The sequence below is a fragment of the Anomalospiza imberbis genome, chromosome 7, assembly GCF_031753505.1.
Source record: "Anomalospiza imberbis isolate Cuckoo-Finch-1a 21T00152 chromosome 7, ASM3175350v1, whole genome shotgun sequence".
In the NCBI taxonomy this organism is placed as follows: domain Eukaryota; kingdom Metazoa; phylum Chordata; class Aves; order Passeriformes; family Viduidae; genus Anomalospiza; species Anomalospiza imberbis.
The window spans coordinates 3013225-3037250 of record NC_089687.1 but is presented as its reverse complement, the minus strand read 5'-3'; the positions used below and the strand labels follow the sequence as shown (position 1 = coordinate 3037250).

Sequence of the window (24026 nt, the reverse complement as noted above, 5' to 3'; positions counted from 1 at the left end):
AGCCCCCGGGAGCGCTCGTGCATTTTGGGACCATTTGGGTTCATCTTGGGTGCAGCCCTGGCTGGGCTCTGGTGCTGCCCAAGGTGGATCCATGGAGGAGATCCTTTTCATGAATCCCTGCTTTATTCTGTGACTCTGCCCAGCCTCTGCTCTAGGGCAGCCTTCACAAGGTATCAAAGGGAAAAAGATAAATCTTCCAAGAACTTCTGCCAGTCACTTGCTGATCGTGGAGTCAAATGTTGACTGTTGAGGGCAGAATTCAGTCCAATGATTGAACGGAGCACCTGTAGTGACAGGACACAGGGAATAGCTCCAAAGGGAAGGACAGTAGGGTTAAATGGGATATTGGGCAGGAATTCCTGGTTGAAAGGCTGGGGAGGGGCTGGGCTGGAATTCCCAGAGCAGTTGTGGCTGCCCCTGGATCCCTGGAAGTGTCCAAGGCCAGGCTGGATGGGGCTTGGAGCAGCCTGGGACAGTGGAAGGTGTCCCTGCCATGGCAGGGGTGGCGCTGGATGGGCTTTAAGGTTCTTCCAAATCAAACCATCTGTGATTATTTTATTCTTAAAGATAAAAAATCCATGCCAGTGTGTGCAGATGAAGTACAAACCCAGCAGCTCTCTCCCCACATCAAAAATTCCACGTGTGCTTTGGCAGACTGACTGTGAAAGCTCCTTTTCCCTCTGCATCTGATGAATCCCTTAAAATACAGTTTGGGCTTTTTACTAAGAGGTGGAAGCAGCAGAGTTTGTCATGGCATGTGTAAAACATGAAGGTGTGTGTAAACAAATTTATTTTAATGACTTTAACCTGAAATAGGTTATAATTTAAATAATTAACTGTGGTTTTCTTTTTCAGCAGCAATTTCCTGCTAGTCCTAGTAGTACTTTATATCCAAATATAATACATATCTGTGTATAATTTGATATTATATATATTTATATGATATAGATAACTCTATTACATACAATACATATTATGTGTATCTAGATTTAAAATACATATATAATAAATAGTTATAATAGCTAACATATTGCAATCAATAATCTCTGTATAAAATATAGAGATTGTTGATTATAGAGTTATTATATTATATATATTATCTATAACCTATTTTATAATATTTATATTAAATACTATATAATTATATATAACTGTATATGATATATATTATTTATATAAACATTTATTATAGAATCATTAATACAAATTATATATTATAATATATAATATATAATAATAGATATAACAATATAAATATATATAAAATATATATTGTATTATATTATATTATATTATATTATATTATATTATATTATATTATATATATATTAATATATATTATATAATTATTAATAATAGCAATATATTAATAATATGTATTATTATAGGCATTCTACATATTTCATTAATAGATATACTTCTACCTACACTCACATAAGTCCATATCTCATACCCACAAAATGTACATAAAATTAAGCACATCCCTGAATGTTTGGAGGATTTTTTTCTCTGCCTGGAGTAAACAACCCCCAAGTAGCTCAGGGTTCACCCAGGATATTTCCATTTCCAGTGCCACTAAGTGTGGAGGTGTCTGACCCCCAGCCCGACGTGTGCCTGTCGCTGGGGACAGCAGGTTCTTTCAGCTCTTAATGGACATTCCTCTCTGGCCTACCTGACTATAATCCTTTAAATTTTAATTCACTTTACATTTAGCCGAGTCATAAATACCATTTAGGTACCAATATTCTGCTTTATGCAATCCCTAAGGTGGTGCTTTTATTTTAATGAAGCCATTTGCAACTTAAGAGGAAAAAATATTCCATCTTTGATTGAATATATTTGTCAGTTTTATTCCCGACTGGCATTTTTATGTGAAAACTTGAATAAAACTAGGGGATAGCTGCTTACCAACTGGGATAAAAGTTTCAGTCTGTTTTTGCCCTCAAAATTAGCTGAATAAATGGTCTTTGAAATTCATTTTGAAAACATCAAAGTTAACCTCGACCAGAATCAAAATAAAATCCAGAATTAAATTACATTACAAATGAAAATTTTCCTTGGTTATTTAGTATTTTAGAAGAAATTACACAAGAGCAGATAACAGAACTTCTATTAAAAATGTGACTTTCAGTATTATAGAGAAGCAGCGACATGCTGCACTTCCATAATCATATAAGAAACCAAATATTTGAAGTGTTCAAATACTGTGTGTTTTTATTGTGTTTTTATTTAGAAACTACCTGTTATTTCAGTGGGAGAGATATGTGTTTAAGCAATCCTTTTTTTTTTTTTTCCTTCATGTGCTGATACTGAAAATGAGGAGAACTGAGGTGAAATCAGAGAACTGACAGCAAGGTTCCAAACATGAATCTGCACAAAACCCTGGAGAGTCTCCCTGTAACAGAGTAAAAAGGATTTTATTCTATTTTCACTATCACAGACCAAAATAAGAGTGGAACAACCTGGGATAGTGGAAGGTGTCCCTGCCCATGGCAGGGGTGGAACTGGATGAGCTTTAAGGTCCATTCCAACCCAACCCAGTCTAGAATTCTATGATCACTTCCAATCATGTTTAGAAACATCCAGATTACTGTTAAAAATTATTCCAAGTAGAAATGCTGCCCACAGAAATTCTAAACACTGCAAACATCACTAGAGAAGATTAAATTCTGGTTTTCAGCACCCTTAAAATCGCAACAAATTGATTCCCTCCACATCTCCTCACAGCACAGCGACTGAAAATGCTTTCCCAAAAAAGCTGTTGAAGAGTGTGCTGTCTGAAACACTCATAAGGACAATTCCAGCTTTAGTTTTATCCTCATAAAATTTCACTGAGGCAGGTAAATGGCATTATGGCTGTTTTAAACATAGTAAATTGCATCACGGATCCCAGAAGGCAGCGAGCTGCCTGGCTCCTGCTGAAATCAGCCTGAGTTAAGCATTTGGAAATACCACAAACACTTAATATTGTGCATAAAGCAGATCACAGATCTCCAGGAGTCGGGGAACGCTGTCTACCTCGACGTGAACATCACCGTGGTGAGGAAGAGGTGCTCCAGAAGAAGTTAAAAAGTCATACAGAGGTGTCAACATCAACAGCTGTCTAATCCTTACCAAAAAAACCTGTTATCTGAGGGGAAAAGAAACCTTTAAAACTATTCTAAGTTTGTTTTATGAAAGTTATTGCAATATAAAGACAGGTTTGCTTGAATACTTAATGATGAAGTGGCTACTTTTTTTCCATTTATGTGGACACGGGCAATTATACACTAACCTGGACAGTCCTGACACATAAAATTGTGTCCCAACTAACTGTACAGTGCAGATATTTTCATCCTTACTGCTAAAAACCGTTCCTTGGATGTTTAAAAATTTGAAAATCCATCCAGCCTTTCGGTTTCATCTTGACCCGCATCATCAGCCCCTCCTGTTCTTTGGGGAGGAGATAGTGCTGGGAAAACTGAGCCCCCCCTGCTGAGCCAAAAGGCTGAAAATGAGCTATCAATTGATACCACTTGATATCCATTTCCATGGTGCTTCAAAATCTGAGCTTGGAGAGGCTGGGATTCCCTGCTCAGGCAGCACCAAGGCATTGTTATCCTGCTTCCATTCACCACCCTGATGGAAAGGAACATCCATGTTCATCACCCCACTTCAGGAAACACCTAGGAAAGTCTTTTGGGCTCGGCAGCAAAAATATGATTCCACCCAGACTACCACATTTAGTTTGATCCACAGTCCTGAAGTCACTGGGAAAAAATGCAATTAATGTCCAGCTAATTGATGGATTGGGTCAGCACTCCAGTTTTCTGCGCATTTAGATGTCTATTTTTTTGAACCTGGCCAAAAGATATTAGAAGCTTGGTTTTAATTAATTGAATGCTAATGAGTGGTGCCAAAATTAACAAGAATGAAACCCTCTTTCCAGCAGGGCTCCCTGAAGTCCTGTGGAGTCTGAGGAGGAGCAGAAGGGCTCTGCACCCATATGGGCTCCGAGGTTCCTGGTCAGACCCAGGGCTATGCATGCTGGAGCTGCTGTCTGTTCCAACATTTAAAATGAGCACAAAAGTCTCCAGCAAAAGGGATTTAGGTCAGTATTTACATATTTGTCCAGTGACATTATGGGTGCTGTCAGCTAATGCAACAAATGCATTTGTTGTTTTGATTGTTTATGTTTTGGTTGCTTAGGGTTTTAGCTCTGTTTAGATTGTTGATATCTAGCAATGCATATACTTGGAATAAGGGCAAAGGCAAGGTCAGTGCACTGACAGATTCATTTCAGACCTTGCAGAGCTGCTGGATGCTCTTGAGGCAGTTCTTGCACCGACAGATGAGCTCAGGAACAGTTTCTTTCCTCACCAGTGAGAGTCCAAGTTCTCATCAAGCAAATATTGTCAGGCAGGGAGAGCAGACAGCAGGTTTTGTCTGGTGTGGATCTTGATTTAAGTCTGACATATAACCAAAGCAGGAATAACAGACAGACCTAGTGAAACTCTGAAATGTTCCTGCTTGTTTTTGGGAGTCAAAACAACCACAAAAATAAAAATATTTATTAGAGGGGTTATCAGTGTTCTACACTGATTTTTTTTTTTTTTTGGTTATATGTTTTCCTAAGCTACAAACCACAGTTATAAATCTGGCTGATTCCCTATGAAACAGGGATATCCTGCTCAGCAGCAAATCCCAAGGTTTCCAAGAGGACATAGTTATGGGTTAAATAAGACACAGCCAGGGTGATCTGACTTGCCTGAAACCCTCCCACCTGACAGGGGTTAGATACTGAAACCTCAGTACCAGGTCAACATTTCAGGCTGAGTAGGACAGTCCACATCTCTCAATTAACCACTATCAGATTTATTTATAATTTTAGAGAGATAGTTATAAGAGTATGGTGGAGTATATAGGACTCTGGTCTAGCTTTAAATATCATTTTATCTTGGCTGCAGCCCTTATTTGTGCTTAGAGCAGATTTAAGTTAAAAGCAGATCATACGCATCCATGCCAGATACTGAAATGTCCCATTATTTTAAAAGAAATAAAAGTAAAATGTATACATGCAATTAAAACCCCGACAAATACAGTGCTTTCCTTCACATGCAGGTTTGTTAAATACCTCCTAAACCATGTTTTCCCAACACTCCACCAACAAGCATCCTGAGAAAACAATATTTCCAAAGCATATCTCATCCCTGCAACTTCAGCTCCCTACTGGCAACCAGGATTGGCTGAAGGACAGCAGGTTTTTGCTTTTTATGGCTTAATAAATGTTCATACAAGTAAACATGGAGCAGGGTGGGTTTTGTCAAGGTCAAATAAATGTTTTGAAATCTGATCTAGCAGTGAGTACAACCAGCAAGACCTGAAGCCACTGTTGGACCCATGGCCACCCTGGTCAATCTTGATTTATATGATTTTATAACATGGTTTTCTCAAACTTTTCTATGCTATTTTATTCCAATCTGTCTCTTTTATTGTATAGATTTGTAATCATTCTTTTTACTGCTGTTATGGATTTTAAACTCTTCTAAACTCAGATGTTGTTTTCTGCTATCTGCAACTTGCTTTACCCCAAGATTTTAGTCCAAGTGGTCTTCCACTCATGGCTCTGCAGTCCATGTTTATAGTGGCAGAGTTTAAGACATAAATTCCATTATCTTGTCTAACCACAGACCATCACAGCACTCACCCTCCAGATGCCCATATACTGCAGCCAAGAATTTAGGTTAGAAGGAAACATTTTAGGCCCCCTATCACACTAAACCACTGTTAATAATTATTAGGAAAACCCACACCATGGTCTACAAGAGAAAATCATTGTGCTATGAGGTGCTGAGACTCTCCAAGAGAGATGAAGGAGGTTCTACAGAAAATAACCTAAAAGGAAAGGTTGGTGTTTTTTTTGCCTGTTTACTCTTTAAAAAAGCATTTTCATCCCCCCAAATGAACAATCGCTCTCCCCACAACATGCAAATAAGCACCACCATGTTTCCTCTACCCTTCCCAGAGCAATACATAATGGAACATAATGTCTAACATGTCTAATTAACACGTAATTAAAACAGAAATTGGTGTATTTGACAATTTCAGTGCTAGAAGAAGTATTTCCTGAAGGGTGTCAGACTGAGGTTGGGCTATTTATGGCCTTTCATAACAAAGTGAGGCACACAAAGCTGAAGTCACCCCAAAAATCTGCTTTATCTGTCCCCCACAAAATTACCAGTGTGTCTGAGTGCATTGTAACATGTGTCATATCACACACTGCTTCTTTAGAAAGAAAGAAAATGTTGGAGAAATCCACACTCAGAAATTAATCACTTCAAACTTTAACAAATATCTTAATTTCTGCCCCCACCACCCTTTCTCTGACATGAGACCCTGTGTTACAGAAGAGGCAAAATCCAAAAAGGAGCTAAGAACTTCATGTGGATCTGTCTGAAAGTTGCCAAACACTCTGATTTTGTGGGGATCATGTATTCAAGAGCTGCCATTAACTTTGTCTGCTTGATTTTCACCCATTACCTTACACCAGTCCAGCTGATGGCCCATCCCTCATCATTCCCACCAAAGGCAGGGACCTGCAGACATCTACACTAATCTGCCTTTGGCTTTTTTTAGGATTTTGAGGCAACCACAGCACAGGAAAATTTATAGGCCAAGAGCTGAGACACAAATGTACCACAGACTGAAAAACTACTATCTGCTCTGCCTCACTTGCATGGTCTTGGGCCACCTCAAAAAAAGGATAAACCAACTAAGATAGAGAAAGGAAGAAAGAATCTTTCTTTCTCTCTTTCTTTCTAGCTCTTTCTTTCTTTCTTTCTCTCTTTTTTCTCTTTCTCTCTTTCTCTCTCTTTTTCTCTCTTTTTCTTTCTCTCTCTCCCTCTCTTTCTCTCTCTTTCTTTCTCTCTCTCTCTCCCTTTCTCTCTCTTTCCTTCTCTCTCTCTTTCTCTTTCTCTTATAATCCATTTTACCTTCCCATTGCCACAGGCCATGAGGGTGCACCAAACTGGTTTCTAAGGCTCAACTGATGTCTGTTAATTTGTCAAGCCACAGTAACTCATTCCCACAGCCAAACCCCAAGCAAGAGTCGACCATGGCTAAAGATGTTAATGTGCCATTATCAAACACCATAAAATGTCACAGAACTTTTCCTGTTGTGGTGGTGCTAGGTCCAGCTGGGGATTTGGCTACAATCCAGAGTTGCATCTCAGCACCAATGGCAGAGATTTTCCCCCAGGAATCCCAACATCCAGGATCTTCTGCCTCAGACAAGTGCACAAGGCAGAAGCAGGGCACTGACTGATCGCCCACTATTACTGCTTTGAGCTGCAGCCTGCAGTCCATGGGAGAGCTCTGCACACAGCATTTCCCTCCAGCCACGTCCACATAAGTTAGAGACATGCTGTGACCTTTTATATTTATTTTCCCCCAGAAAAAAAAACAACACAAATCTCTATTTTTTTCCCTTCCTGATTTAACTTGAGGTTCACTCTGAGATGGGGTTCTCTTTTTTAAATTTTAGTCTACATTTCACAGAATATTATTGCTTTCATATTTAACTAAAGTTGCTATTAATCATTCAGGCTGGGATGAATTTCCTATTTTGCTTGTTTGTTTTGTTAAAGCACATAGCACACCTTACAGCTCTGGGCTTCACTTCATTATTTCTAAATACACTCCTTAATTGACTGAGATAGCACAAATAATTTTCTTATTGATACAGAACCTCGTGTGCAGCCACAGGAGGAAGGCAGGTCAGGATCTCTCCTGCCCGCTGAAGGAGTGTCAGTGCCAAACCCATCTTTGTAGGTGCTCAAAACAGCATTGCTGTTCTCTGGCACAGAGGCCCAGCTGGACATGGACCAGGAAAGCATGACCACAGCTTATCCCACAGCCAGGGAGGCAGGGAAGGGGCAAATCTGCCCCTCTGCCCTGCTCAGGTGAGACCCCACCTGTGGCAGGCACATTCCTCTCTCTCTCAGGATTTATTCCTAGAGCAGCACAGAGGAAAGAAAGAGAACACAATTTCTATTTCTGCTCCTTGTTTTTCCCATGTGGAATGTGTTTGGAGAATTGTTCACCTGGGGTGATTGCTTGACTGGGTTCTGGTGAGGATTGTTTGAGCTGATGGCCAACCCAACCCACCTGTGGCTGCACTATCAGAGAGGGGCACGAGTTGTGAGTGAGTTAGATATGGTAGTTAGAAAAAGTAGGTTTGTAGCTTTAGTATCTCCTTTAAATAGTATATTAATGTATTATAGTACAGTTATAATGAAGAAATCATTCAGCCTTCTGAACTGGAGTCAGACATCAGCATTTCTTCCCACTGGGTTCACCTGCATTTACAATACCCACCTGCAGAGTTGCCCCAGCCCTGGGAGGACCTGGGGCTGCTGGAGACAGCCCAGAGGAGGAATTCAGAGATAAGCAGAGGGATGGAGCAGCTCTGCTGGGAAAAAAGGCTGGGAGAGCTGGGATTGTTCAGCCTGGGAAAGAAAAGCTTCGGGGTGACCTCACTGTGGCCTGCCAGGACCTGAAGGGAGCCTGCAAGAAAGGCGGGGAGAGACAATTTACAGTGGGCTGGAGGGACAGGGCAAGGGGGGATGGCTTCACACTGACAGCAGATTAGATATTAGGTTAGGTATTAGGAAAAATCCTTGTCTGTGAGGGTGGGCAGGCCCTGGCACAGGTTGCCCAGAGCATCTCGGGCTGCCTCTGGATCCCTGGAAGTTCCAGGGCCAGGTTGGATGGGACTCTGAGTAACCTGGGAGAGTGGAAGGTGTCCCTGCCCATGGCAGAGGGGTTGGAATGAGATGATCTCTCTGCTCACTTCTTACTGAGGCTTTTCTATGATTATATGATTCTTTAAAAAAAGCATGAATTTATTCAGCTCAATTTATTCTACTCCCAGTCCTCTCCAACTGCTTACTGAGGAAATTAAAACATTAGGAGAGTGGGATAGTGGGGTGGATTCTGCAAACCAGCCCAGGCAGGTCCTGGCTTAACTTCTGGTTGGTTTAACTTCAGCTTTTGAGAGCACAGTGGTCCTGCTGAACCCCCCTGGAGATGCCATGGAGCTGTGCAGGTCTGTAAGAACAATTTACAGTGAGAACATCCCATGTTTTTATTTTTTTCATTGGCACACCACATAATACCCAGATCCTGAGCTCTAGATCAGCCAAAGCAACAGTTACTTCCAGCAGCTTCAGTGAATACCTGTGAAAGGATTAACAGGGCCATTAGTGGCAGTAATGATTATCTGCTCCGTGTCATGAGGTGTGACAAAAAACTAAGGTGCAAAATTAAGCTCTTTACTAGCTGAAGGGGATTTTTGGCTTAGGTGGTTAAACAAGAACAGAGGATAGACTGTGCTTCACCTTATAAAATAAATATTAAAAATCAGTAAGACACAGTGCAAGACATTTAACAGGGCCTGGGTGGCCAAGAGAGAAGTGAAATAAAAGCTACTTTATAATAGCAAACAACATGAATTATTTGGACCTGATGAAAAATTGCAAATTAGATATCCCTGAATGCTATTAAATACCACAGTCACTGGTTCTCTTGGTGTAAAATCAGCCACTCTGGTTTAGGGTAACGATGTCGAAGTTTATTTTATTTCTATTTGGCATTTTCAGCTGTAGCACAGCAGATAAAAGGCTCACATTGAGTTTTTGAAGGGTGACAGGATGGAAAACAACTCTTCTGCCATGTCCTCATCCTCAGCACCCAGCCCATGCTCCTAGCCTGGAGTAGGAGTGGGTCCATCTGCCCTTGGCATTTCCTTTGGAAGGGACAGTTTTAGTCAACTCTGATACATTTTGGACCAAATGTGATTCTCAGTAACCTGACTGCTATGCTGGGTTTGGGAAAAAAACACAACAAAGATTTCTCCCAGTCTTCTCAGCAGCACTGGAGGCTCTTCTGCTCTGAATTTGCTGTGCTGGAGCTCCTTTGCTGCAGGATATTCCCTGACAACATATGCTCTTCTAGGAAGAAATTATTTTCCGCATTTAAAGTTTTGTGGATCTGAAGCAATCCTCCATCTGAGCCAGCACAAGGAGTCAAGCTTTAATTCATCCATTGATGGTAGGAGTGACTTCTACACAACCACTTGCCACTGAAGAGCAGCAAGAACTACTTCTATCTAAATAAATACATGTAAACAAAATCTAAATTGATATATAATCTATCTTAAAATAAATGGTGTAATGGGTTATAAAACCATATTCCTACATAGATGGTCATGTTCTCATGGATTCAGCCAGTGAATGCCCATAATCCATGACAAAGGGGTCACAAAACATGACTTGGAGCTTAAAATTTGTGAGCTTGGTGCAACTGCTCCTGCAGTGTTTGGATTAAATTTGCCACAGCTTCCAGGCTTGAATTTCTTCTCCCGACCACTGAGGTTTCCCTTGGAAAAAACAAAAATTGACTTTGAAATATGCTTCTCTGAATGTGTCACTGGTAACATGGCAAGTACCAAAAAAAGTTTAACCTTTTGTTTTCTTCACACATTGACTCTTGTCTCTTGGAAATAAATATACAAATAAACCTAAATATTGTTGTCTTTTTCTCCAACTATTCTAATTAGTTTGCATTTTAAGGCTAGAGCAGAACCCTTAAAATACAGACATTTTCAGCCACCCTTGACCAGATTGATCTGTCAGTCACCTTACATTCTTTGGGTTTGACATCTTCCCTCAGGTTGTCCCACAGTTTCCCCAAAACTGCACAACTATTCCTGATTTTTGCCTCAAATGGTTCTAAACATTAAGTTCCCCTGTTTATGTGCAACAACTCCTAATGGCTTCAACTCTACCACTGCCTGAAGAGAGGTTAAAATTTGGTGCTCTTTAACAATAACACTGGGACTGTAAATCTTCATCAGACCTTTAAAAATCCTGCCCCAGACTGGACAAAATTCCCTATTCATTCCTCTATGTTAGTTTATAGGAACAAACTGTGCTGCTTCCCAAGACTCCCAGTGCTCAGGTCAGCGTCCAACATCATCAGGATCCCACAACGCCAGGGAAGGGCAAACCAACAAGAGCTGGTAAAACCCAAGAGTTTAAGTGCAACACATCTTTTCTTCTGACAGAAAACTCTCTCCACGGTGTGGTTTCAGCATTGAATCGCCACTCCAGAGGTGTTTCCTGATGATTGCCTTAGGTTGGAAATGCAAGATGTGGCTGGGGGTGTGTGTTCTATCACCATCTCTAGAGCTGGGGATGTTCTCTGCTGTTCATTGGGCAGTTTTTCTTTGTCTCTCCCACAGCCAAACCTCCCTCCAGGAGATCCCTTCTGTTCATGGCCATTAATTATTATCTTCTGGCCATGGACAGAGAGTGTCCCTGCATGGCTGAGAAAATTCCATCATCCCATGGCGAGATTCACGGCCCAGGGGGAGGAGCCAAGCATTCCTACCTGGATACAATCTGAGGCCTGGAACACCAGAACAGCCTTCACTGCATTCCCAGAGGAGCAGCTTTCTTCCCCACTGCATTCCCAGAGGAAGCCCAGGCCCATCTCCAGCAGCCCTGGAGCTTCAGAGGAAAACTCCACTCTTGTCCAGGATCCCTGCTCCAGCAGAAGCACAGCTGGCACTGCAGGAGGGCTGAGCCACCATGGGATGGGACTGCTGCCACCACCCTGACCCACAGGCTGCCAGGGCCTGTTCTCACTCTGCCAGTGCTGTTTTGTATTACTGCATTTTAATTTTATTTTTTTTTATTTTCTTCCCTAGTAAAGAACTGTTATTCCTGCTCCCATATCTTTGCCTGAGAGTCCCTTAATTTCAAAATTATAACAACTGGGGGGGAGGAGGTTTACATTCTCCATTTCAGGGGAGGCTCCTGCCTTCCTTAGCTGACACCTGTCTGTTCAAACCAAAACAATGATAAAACTGGAGGCTCTCATGCTTTCCAACAGGTGAACTGTCTAATAAACAGCAGAATCACTGTGCTGAAGAGATTATGCTCTTAATGTAGTCAAACATTAAATTAAGCAGGTGCTCAGTGTGCAGGTATTCAGTGATTATTATTATTATTATTATTATTATCATTCCCTTTTTCCTTTCCTCTCTTTTCAAAACCTTTCTCTTGCAATGCTCTCCCAAAGCCTTTGAGCTCCCTCTCCACTGAAGAGATTCCTTTCTGCTCCAGCAAGGTGCTCTGTGTCAGTTTCTTGCAGTTAAAAGGGATTTTGGAAGTTTTAAGTTGGGCTGGTGCTGACTCTCACACAGGGATGAGTTTCACCCCCAGTGAATGTGCACATTTGGAAGCTCCACAATGCTTTAGACTCTCAAATTTCCCTCCTCTTCTGATGCCTTTTATTCCATGTGAGGCTAAGCTCGTGGAATTTTTTTTTTTTTTTTACTGGAGAGGGAAGGAAGCACTTCTAAGGAATTATTATGTTTTCTGAATAGGTATTAAGAAAAATATAACACATAAAGTGACTGAACGTTTTTCATCTCACTCCTGATTTTTTTGATTAATCACACTTATAAGAAAATTACCTTTGCATCAAAAACTGAATTTAACTTATTCTCTACCCTTCAATACATATTATTTATGTATTTCATGTACAGCTGCTGTTATTGTGTAGAAAAAACATTCTCAAATCAAGCTATTTTCCAGATCCAAACCATAAATATATATTCATTAATTCAGATATCTTTTTTAATTACTATTTATCAAGCAGTGTAGTGTTTCTTTAGTATTTAAGTATAAATATTTATTAACTCTTTAATGATTACTTGGTATGGCTTCACTTTTCCTTATTCTTTCCTGAGCCTGATGCCTGGGGATTATCCCACGTGGGATTTATAGACACAAGGTTGTAGATTTACCTAGAAGAGCACACTTATTTTCTGATGAAAGAAAAGGGGGGGAAAACAACAGCAAACTAACAAGAACATCAACTTTAATCACAATAACCATTTTTACCATTAAAATTGATTCAAAGGAAGGTAGTTTATGGCTGTCATGAGAGACTTCACCTATAAAGGACTCAGATGTCTGCATTCATGCAGTACATTTGCTGCACCTTCTATTGCCTGGAGCAACTCCCTACATACAAAATTTCCCTTCTTTCTTCATTTTAAATATCCTGAAAAGCAGAATACAAAAATCCTGCGTGTTCTTTAGCATTGCTACAGGGGTTAAATTGTTAATGCTTTACTTTCACTCTAGTTTTTTATCAAACTTTCTTTTTTCTCTCCCTGGGGATAAACAAATGGACAGCTTTCCTCTCTAGTATTCCTCCTTCCATTACCATCACAGCAGAATGCATCTGAGACTATAATAATTCAGTGATGAAATACAAAATGTCGCAATGCCATCTCTCTTAAAGTGAACTGAGATTTTGTTATGCCATTTTAGGTGCACTAATAGCTCCTAAAGTCCCATGGAGTATCTTAATGTGAATTTAATGAGCTGATAGCATATAAATGACAGTACTGTGAGGGTGAAGGTGACATAACCTTTTTCCTTCTGTTTGATGTTTGCCTTTGAAAAAATACAGATCTTTTCGAAACGCGCCGCATTATTACGACGTGCTGCATCCTTCAGCGAGGAGCCTGCCATTTTTTTAGCATTTTACAGCCCTTTTATGCACTCTTCATGGCACTAGAAACACAGGCACTTTTTAGTTCACCATTAATGTAATTAAAAATCTCAACACCTTTCCTTGCAGCACAATGCCAACAGTGCTTGTGGCTACATTGTGGAGCACCCAACCAGTGACAAGCAATCATTTTTGTCATGCTGGTGCCAGTAGTGGTGGCATGGAACTGGTGAAATCCTGCATGAACCACATGGAAATCATCCATCTTTATCTCCCGGACGCCACCTTTCTACCTCCCATCTAAGAGATCTCCTCAGCAGCACTGGCTCCCAAACTCCACGTGTCATTACCGGAGCGCTGTCATTTACAAGGAGCTGCCTCCCCTCACTCAGAGGTGTCACACCCCATTGTGCACCCAAATCCCAGCCCCCCTCATCGTGGTAATGGGCTAGAATCCCATCAGCACTGGCTTGGATCAGCATTGACCCTGCCACGCACAGGGGAGGAAGATGGCAGAAGATAAATACATTGATGACCAACAGCAGACCTAGAGAAAACAACTGGCAGATTAAGGAGGCACCCAAATGTATGAGGTTATTAAAGCCTGCCCGTGCGCAGCAATGCAGCTTTTCCACTGCAATTTGAAATACTGTCCTTAAAACCTTTCATTCAAACTAAGAAATGCCATCTCAGTGGGTTTTTTTCACCCTCCAACCTAAACACTTTGAGTTGTGTCAGACAGTGATTTGATCATTTCTAGGCTAAATGTTCTGCAACGCACAAAACCATTAACTTTCACCTCTCTTCATATTCCTTCAAAACAATATATAGATACAGAAATTATGAATCATGGAATATCCTGAATTGGAAGGGACCCACAAGGATCAGCAAGTTCAACATGGCCCTGCACAGACACCCCAGAATCTCACTCTGGCATCCCTGGCAGCGCTGTCCAAACACTCCTGGAGGTCTGTCAGCCTCAGGGCCATGCCCATTCCCTGGGGAGCCTGGGCAGTGCCCAGCACCCTCTGGGGGAAGAGCCTTTCCTGATATCCAGCCTAACCCTCCCCTGGCACAGCCCCAGCCATTCCCTTGGATGCTGTCACTGGTCACCAGAGAAAAGAGATCAGTGTCTGCTCTTCCTCTTCACCTCCTGAGGAAGCTGAAGATTGGGACAGGGCTTCCCTCACTCTTCTCAAGGTGAACAGACCAAGTGATTTCAGCTACTCATCATACAGCTTCCCCTTCACTATCCTCATAGCTTTTATTATTTATTTGTTATTTAAATTTTATAGTCAGCCAGGCTGGTTTCTTTTAATTTTATGCTCATTTGCTGAATTCAGGTCAATCAAAGGTTTCTTGGTGTCGATTTGTTTGTTAATTTTAAAACACTTGTAGGACAGACTATGAATCACCCCACAGACAGCAATTTTTCTATCTTTTCATACAGTCCCAGTGCTGTTACATGAAGTATGTAACACTGAGTGAATTAAATTTACAAAAGTTATTTCCTTCCCTAGTAGAAATACTAACATTTGCTCTTCTGAGAGAGATGTACCTTGGGTTGCGTTTGACAAAGGGGAAAGAAATAAATAAAAAATAAACAGCTTATGTGTTTCAAAAAAGTTGGAATTTTGGCAATGTGTGAAATTTGTTTAGAAAAACCTTTTCGTTGCCAGGTGACGAGGCAAAAACATATCACATATGCTTAACAACCAGCTTGTACATATTTTGTCTTTCCAAGGTTTCTAGGGCTGGTCAGGCACAATGATGCATTACAGCTGAAGGAGCTTCCAGCAGGGACAAATGTTTGTCTCCTTCCAAAAGAATTTTCCTAATCCTTAAGAAAAACAACTCAATATTTCTCATTGCTGAATGATTGAGTAAGGATTAATTCTGCTCAAAATTCATTGTATCACGAGTCATAACATGTATTTTATCTTTGCTGAGGGTGCAAACTGCTGGGCTTTGGCACATGGTGTTTGTGGCCATTTCATGGTATAGTACAGGCAGCAGATCTGCTAACAGAGATTTCTTACAATAGTCTGACACCTTATCCCTGTTCCACTGTCAAGCAACAGCACCAGCAGCATTAAAACAGAAGGATGACTAAGGATCAATGATGATAATGTGTTAAAACATGTCCTACCATGTTCAAGAGCTACTGTTGGCACAGTCTGAGCACCTTTGCATCACTGATGTTTCCATTTCATCAGCATTTCCATCCACTGATGCACACTGGAATTTCAGAGGGATGGAATAATCAGTTATGGGTTTGGAGGAAGTCAGAAAGAGCCAGAAAAAACCCAATCCACACTCAGATTCCCCTGAAATTAGGAGGCCTGTCCTTCCCACCCCACACCTCAGCTCTTGCTGTGAACATTTACATCCCATGGATCCCGTGGCCTGGAGTTGCAGTTAATGGACTTCACACATGTGAAATTAATTGTGGGGATAATTCTGAAACAATTACCTTTTCTTGGAATCCCAGTCAACAGCCATTCTAATAAATCACGGTGCTGCTCATGTTATGATGACCAGCAGTAATCAAATGCATCTGCACACTCAGCCTGTTTGCTGCCTTAAAACTCTAAAAGGCAAAGAAGAGTTTGGTGCCCAAGTTCCCACATGCCTGACATAAAAAATGGACACAGAGGACCTGATTGCTCTCCTCCAATCATCCTGTGCTACCTGCAATTATTAATTGTTTGTCATTATGCAAACTTGCATCCTGGTCCCAATCTCTTTAAAATGTTCATACCTACATACACCAAATATTCTCTGTTTGTTTTTTTTTTTTTCCCTTTCTCTCTCTTTTGTTTTGCATTCCAATTTTAAGTGTCACTGAAAGAAAATTTCAGCATGACTCATGAGATTAAACTGTTTTATCTCTAATTACCCTCGTCAGGAGATAGCCATAAATCAGTTTTTAAAAAGCAGCACGGATTCATTTAGAACAGTGCGCCATCATTTTGTTATTTCACTGTCCCTTACAAGGGTCCCCCTCCTGACTTCTGTGTACCCAGCTGAGCATTGGCTTTTTACAGGTGGATTAGATACCAAAAATCTTCTTCTCCCAGACTTTAAAATACTTTAAAAGTCTCCCAGCCCTTTCCTTCATCCTACCTATTCCCTATTCTCATCTACCCTGGCGGTAAAACCAAACACACACAGAAAACTCAAAGCTAAGGAACTTTTTCTTGGAGAGCACAACTTCTGGAATTAGATATCCACTAGGAGCACTTGTGCCTGCAAATTCGTTTGCTCTCCCTGCCAGTAAACCACACGTGCCAGCAAACCAATTTCCTAGAATCCTCATCAAAAAACAACAACGAAGGGCTGCAGTGATGGCCAAATCCAATTTATTTAAGAGGGAAAAGGAGACCATACACAAACGTCTCTGCACGACTGTCCAGATGTGCCAGGTCACTACCTGTAGCCATTAATATTCACTGGCCTTCCAAAGCCTTTAAAATTTAGATTTTATTTATTTCTTCCATCCTTTTCTCTTTCACTGTATGCAGTACAAGGCATCCATTTACTCAGTGTAAACTTACACTGTGAGATATGATCCCAGATGAGGTATTGCCTCAAACAGAAGATGAAAAATATTCCATGCATTTTAAACATGACTCCAAGATCATAAGTTACACAAACGTGTAATACATTTCTGCTGTTCTCTGGCAGGAGAGAAAAACAAAACTGGCAGCTATAGCAATTGTATAATGGCAATTATTGAGAGAAATAATTATACAAAAACCTGTTCAAATTATATACTGGATGGGATAACTCAAAGCGAGAAGAATTTAAAGTGATAGTTAATACCTCAGAAGACCTCACTGTGTGACACCAGGCAGCAAAGTCAGACAAATAAATGCATCTGCTGAAATCGTTATACTCTCTGAAGTATGTCAAAAGTGGGCAAAAAGCAACAGTCTTTACTCAGTGGGGATTTCAGGGCAGGGTGGTTTACCAGGGAGGCTCCCAGCAGCATCAAGGAACTCCTGGACAAAGGAAAGAAGGAAACCCAAATGTAATTTCTTTCTGAACAGGCTGTAATCAATTCTTTATATTCACTACACAACCCTCAGAAGCAGGTGGGTTTAGAAAATTAAGCCAGCTCTTCAGAGGTGAGAGGTGAAGTGAGATGTTGCAACAGGGCCAGGAGCCCCTGGGTGCTGAATTCCCACATGCACCTCTCCAGTCCTTTCTGTCTGTACCCAAAGATAAAAATTCTTGTTCCAGAGGTTTCCAGCTGTGGTTCCGATGGCTGCCCTCATCCCTTCACCTCAAATGTCTACAACACTCTGGATAAAACTGCAGCCACTGATCATCCTTGAAAAGCCAAGGTAGCCTCACCACACCTTCTCCGTTTTGCTGATCTCCTCTGCCTTTCCCACACTGCATTCAAGATTCTTGATCTTCGTTCCATTCCAGATCTGGCTTCTCAAACACCTCTACCTACTTCAAAAACTTCTGCTTTTCACATACCCTCCCCTCCTTCCACCTAATTTTTAAACCTCTGTCCTCACTTCACACAGCTGGCCAAAGCCCTTCTCGAGAACAGATTTTCCTTGTGTCTATGGGAAAACATAGACTTTTTTTTTTCTTTAATTCATCTCCATTAGCTACAAACTCTTTCCTAATTATTCCTTTTAGCCTGTTACATTACCTTACATCTGTGTTGCTATTTCCCTTCCCTCTGTATCACATCTAATTTGAAATTGGTGTGACTCACTTGAGGATTACAAAGCAAAAAAATATAACTAAAGTTTGTTTTGAAAGTTCCTCACTTTGCCCAGACGTTCACATAGGCAAAGCATCCCATGCACCATCCTGTATTAGTAATGACTTAAAACTTTGTATTGCAAGAAAGATGATAAATGCTTCAGGACACAAGTAAAAATGGCAAAAAATGACAAGTCAACTATACACAGTGCAACTTGCTTAAATTGTCCTATCAAAATTTGCTTTTTCTGAAAAGAAAAAGTTGGTACTTTTATTTGGCAAGGTGGTTCAAAAGTCCAGCTTAGCTCAGTCCTTTTGTGCAGAGAGAAGAGTAGCTTGTGGTTCACATCATTTACAGTTAATTCTACCATTTCTTTCAGTATTCAGATACTGTATTTTTTAATTCAATGCACATAATCAGATCACTGCATTCCTTCTAAATAAATTAGTTTCCTCTATACAGTCCTAGGAAACAAAGACAGGGCCATAAAACCAAAAGGCCACCATGGACTCAGACACAGAGTTGCCCAAATTTAAATTTAAATGGTACTAACAGGAAGATAATAATGTATGTAATTTCAATTTTAGGGTGTATGTGCCCCCCAGTGTGGTTTTCTTTGATGGTTTTACTCTCAAGGCAACCCTGTAGGATAGTGAGGTAAAAATACTCCTAATTTAGGGGTAGAGACCCAAAGCGCAGAGTGCAGTTGGTTCACTCAAGGTGACACACGGAGTCTGTGCCAGCCTTGGGATCTGGGAACTGATATTCCCCATCTTCATTTTTGCACTTTACCACTTGTCAAAACTGTTGAGGTGGGAAAGCCTGTTTGCTTTCTGTCCTTCAGTTTAAAGTAGCTGGATGTGATGTCCTTTCAATTAATCCCCAGTCCAGTCTGCTATCCCTGTTCAGTGCATTATCTTCCAAAAAGTTTAGATGATTGAAAATGTAACATTCAAAGTGGTAAAATTAAGGAGTTTCCAAAGAGAGCCAGCTGTCCTCAGTGCAGTAAGTCCTCCTTGGAAACACCACAGTGGATCCTTTCTAATGGCATTGGCAAATTCAGGGAAAATACTTGTATTACTACAGAGTAGAATACAAATCAAACCCCTGCACACAGGTGAGGGCAATGGGAGAAAAACAGCCCCTTGGGAGGCTGAGGTTTCCAGGAGCAGGAAGAGGATATTTAGCTTCATGTACATTTCTAGATCTTACCAAAAAGGAAGACGTTTAGATAAGATCCACACATGTTGGATTTTCCTATGTAAGGAAATTGCTGAGGTTTTCAAGACCAGAATTCAACTATTTTTATATCACTTTTACTGAAAAAAATTTAAAAGGTAATATATTTTGGAAGAGGAAAGGAGAAGCTCTCATTCCAAAAAGTCAAGTCATTAATTCCTACATCCCAAGGCAAGAACTCTCACATGGAGGGTTACAGGGTCACCCACAAAGCCACTGGCAGTGTTGTATTTCCCATCCCCTTTGCTGGGGTTAACACCTTCTGCAAAGCACAATCAACTTTTAAGGCACAAGATAAAGTCTTAACAGTGCTCCTAATTAGTGCCAGCAGCAGCAGTTTCTGTGATGGCTACGAGGGCCTCAGAGAGGGCCCATAAACTCCATTTCACTTGAGTCAGCCATCCATCAGGTGACAACTGCTGCTCCCTGCTACCCACCTGGACTGACTGCAGAAAGAGGTATGGAATGGTTTGCTTGGAAGAAACATTAAAGATCATCTAGTGCCACCTCATTCCATGGGCAGGGACACCTTCCATTATCCCAAGTTGCTCCAAGCCCCATCCAACATGGCCTGGAAAACTTACAGGGATGGGGCAGGCACAGCTTCTCTGGGCAGCCTGTGCCACAGCCTCAGCACCCTCACAGGGAAGAAATTCTCCCTAAAGACAAAAATGAAGCTGCACTTGCCATTGAACTGCTTATTCTTACCACAGATCACAACAGGAATGTTTGTCAGGATATATGGCATCAGTCTTTGGCTAATTTTCAGGGCAAGAACTTTGCCGTGGAGCATTTTCTTTTTAAGTCACTGTGAAATGTATATTGGGTATGTGGCTTGTGGATAAACTTTTCCAAAAAAATCTCCACTAAAACAGCAATGAATGGGATTTACAGCTTGAGCTTCCGAGCACCTTTACTGCACAAAAACTGTTTATTAGCACAAGTTTTCCCTTTGTATGTTGTGTTTACTTGTTTCCCAGCAGGGTCTGCTGATGTTAATGGACTCACAGCAGTGCATTCTACTTCTGTTATTACAGGTCTAATTCAGTCATTAACATTTCATTAATGGACTGGCCTCCTCGCTGTTTGCATGCCTGTCTAGATATTGATGAGCTTTCTAGTGTAGAAAACTGGTATTTGAGGCAGACTCTTAAGGGTTTATTAAGATGCTCGTGAACCTTCATTGCATTCTGTCATTTATTTTAGCAGATAAAAGCCAAACCCTCAGACGAATTTGCAATGCAAAAGTTTTCAGCACCTGAATAGAAAATTAATTCCATGCAAATACCCCAAGGAGAGGGGAAAAAAAACCCCAAAGATTCCACAGTTACATCACTTGGATACAAATCTTGAGCTCCTGCCTCAAAACCAGTGTGGCTCAGCACAGACAAGTCCGCTGTGCTCTACCTTGGAGGGAATTTCATTTCCCTGGGACACAAACTCATTCCTTTTGACAAGAGGGCTCTGCTGCTCCACTAGCTCCCAATTTCCCACTCTGAGCTGGAGTTTCTAATCCTTCCCACCACCCTATCCACCAGGAACAGCCTTATTGGTCCAGTGGAATTTATCAAACCAAGAGGCTGCTCAGAATAACAAGGCAGTGGCTTTGGGGACCTTTGGCATGATCACCAAGGAGGAAGATTTATCACGATTTTTAGACTTCAGTAACTTCCTGGTTTTATCAACAGTGTATTGGAATCTAAAAACAATCTTGATAATACCTGTATCCCAGTGGAAGGTAAATATCCTTAGGAAATTTACCTAATTAGAAAATTGGGTAAAATTTAGGAAATTGCTCAAAGGAGTCATGAGGTGCTTCCTTTTACATTTCTGCTTTTTCCCTGCTAAAATGTGTGTTTTCAGGCACCCCAGAGAATTAAAATACACTGCATCGTATCATATGAGTGTCTAATGCAAGTACTTTGTGAAAATTACTAATTTGATGTCATAATTACGCTTGTAATATAAAATTATTAAGCACTGTCACATTGCACAATAAATGGAACTTATATTGGTGTAATAAAATGTATTTCAATTCCATTACAATAACTTTATCATAGACTTTAATGGTACCCAGAGTTAACAAAAATAATATGCAGCCAGGAAAAACACCGTTGAAGAGCACCCTATACTGCAATATTAGGTCACAACAGATAAAATTTGTGAGCTTCTTTATGTGCCAGTTTACATTTATGAACACCTGCAACTTATGTTTTCCTGACAAAATGAGATGCTAAAAATTCGAGGTAGGATTAGAGGCCAGTAAACAAAATCCCCAGTGTAATTTCCTTTAATAAATTCTGCATTATCCATGCCTTTGACTTCAGCTTTATAAATGGAGCTATAAATATTATTGATCCTAAATTCATATTTTTTTAAGGATCTTCCTGGCTCAGTCAGGCAGGTCTATGCCAGGATGACATGAAAATAGATCTATTATGAAATCTGAAGCTTATTATCTTGATAAATGTAGCAAAGTTTGAGCAATCTGGGGGGGGGGTGAGGGGGGGGCAACAAGAGGGACACTGTTTTAATATTAATATGTTTAAGTGTTTTCCTCCTCAGTAGAACTGTCCTAGTCCAGAATGTATGGGCTACTTATTTAATGAAGGGAAAAAATAAAAGAACAAGGAAAAAAAAAAAATTAGAAAATACGCCAAATCCTCATCTCCACATTTTTCTTCTGTCTATCAGGGTAAATAAAATGAAGAAACAAACCACAACTGGAGGAAGGAGGGGGAAACCCAGTCAGCTAAAATGTCATGACTCGCTTCTCTGCAGGTGTCAACTTGACTTCACTGAAATGGCACAAAACTTTGATTTTCTCATCAGGAAAAAATGTTTATTCCCTCTACTAGACCTAACAGATAAGAACATACTGTGTGCAACACTGCATGTTTTGATCCTGTGTCTAACTGTTCTTGAGACACACGCTAAAAATATTTTGTGTGCTTTGCCTCAAATTGTTATCATGAATTATTGAATTAAGCTGTTACTTTTTCATTAAACTGGCAGCCTTAATAATTTAAACACTGGTCTTTAAGAGACTTACTGTATACTGATGATCTTCACAGGAAGAGAGAGAACCTCCCAATTATTTTATAACTGTCTTGAATTTTTTTTTTTTTTTTTGGTAGGGTTTTAATGCAGTGCATGACTTAGCAGGCATTACTGGCTGCCTGTATTATTTTAGCACACCAGACAACATTTTTCTCCATTTGATTTGTCATTGAGAACTTACTTCAGATACTCCTGTGGCTACAGGTTTTGCCAGTCCATGGGAAACTCAGACCTTCTGAATGTTCAGGGGCAGCTCATGGGTGCAGCTTCAGTTCACCCCAGAAAATGAGGCAGAAAAATAACCTTCAAAGTTTTGTAACAAATAAACTTCATGGGTGCAGCTTCAGTTCACCCCAGAATATAGGGTAGGAAATAAAATTCAAAGTTTTGTACGTCTACGTGGCCCTCGTCCATTGGAGGCAACCTTCTTGCACCTGAGCACTATCTACTACTGCAAAGGAAAAAAAAAATTTAGGGAAATGTGAAAGTTCTGAAGCTGTAGCCTGGTTCAATAAAAACCTCAACTTGCTTCTCAACTAATTTGAATTTTTTAAAAAGTGAACTTTCTGTGGGGTGACAATCACTGCAAAATGAAGATTTTGGAAAATTTCTTGGCAAATTATTGCACTGGTGGCTTTACCAAGTCCCTTAGTCTTCTGAACCTCCCTCAAAACATCAAGGCAAGAAGTGTTTCGAAGTACCTCCCCAAAACCCAGAACAAAGTCTCAATCCCCACAGCCTTCTTGTGGTAGAACTAGAGATGATGAAAATCAGAAATTCTGGGAGTCAGTGGATGTCTCTGATCCATGGTTACTTAAATTACACCAACGCTCATTTTGCACAGTATAACAGCAACAAAGATCACAAACATTAACTTCCAACACCACATAAAGTATGAATAATCTCCATTGCTAGGAATTTTTAAAATGCACCGTATTTCTTTTCCCACATATGTCCTTGTAGCCTCATAAAACAAACTGTTTTGTTATATGGGCTTGTGTATATATATCACAAAATGTTAGCTACTGCTAAAAGTAAGAAAATAGATTTTGACATTGGAGAATTATTTTCCTGCTCTCCTGTGCCTCTGGATCTAAAGGCAGAGCTACTCAGCTGTTTAATCTGGCCCGAGTCCAGGACTGCATTTCGTGGTGAGATGCCAAGAGCAGTGATGCCACATGGAACAGGAGTTATCTTCTGCAAACTCACAGTGATCACAGGGCAATTTCTATTTGAACTGATAGAAAGAACACTCTCATGCAGTTTTCTTGTCTGGTCAGGACTGATTTTCGTTTGGGCAACTGAATTTTGTCTTATTAATCAGAATATGTCCGAGATGCTGTAATCACTTCATTACACAGCATTTGCCAACCCTTCCATGCCATGTCCATCAAAATTCCTGGCCCTGCCCTCCCTGAGCATGTCTGCA

General features: G+C 40.6%; 1 long non-coding RNA gene across 2 annotated transcripts in view; it reads right to left on the bottom strand.

Moving 5' to 3' along the window:
• Window positions 1-8493: 8493 nt before the first annotated feature.
• LOC137476790 (uncharacterized) overlaps window positions 8494-24026 on the bottom strand; it is a 35263-nt gene continuing 19730 nt past the window's right edge. For both annotated transcript variants that reach the window (XR_011000598.1, XR_011000599.1), the window contains exon 5: window positions 8494-8544. This is a non-coding gene — a long non-coding RNA (uncharacterized lncRNA). The remainder of the gene's footprint in view (window positions 8545-24026) is intronic.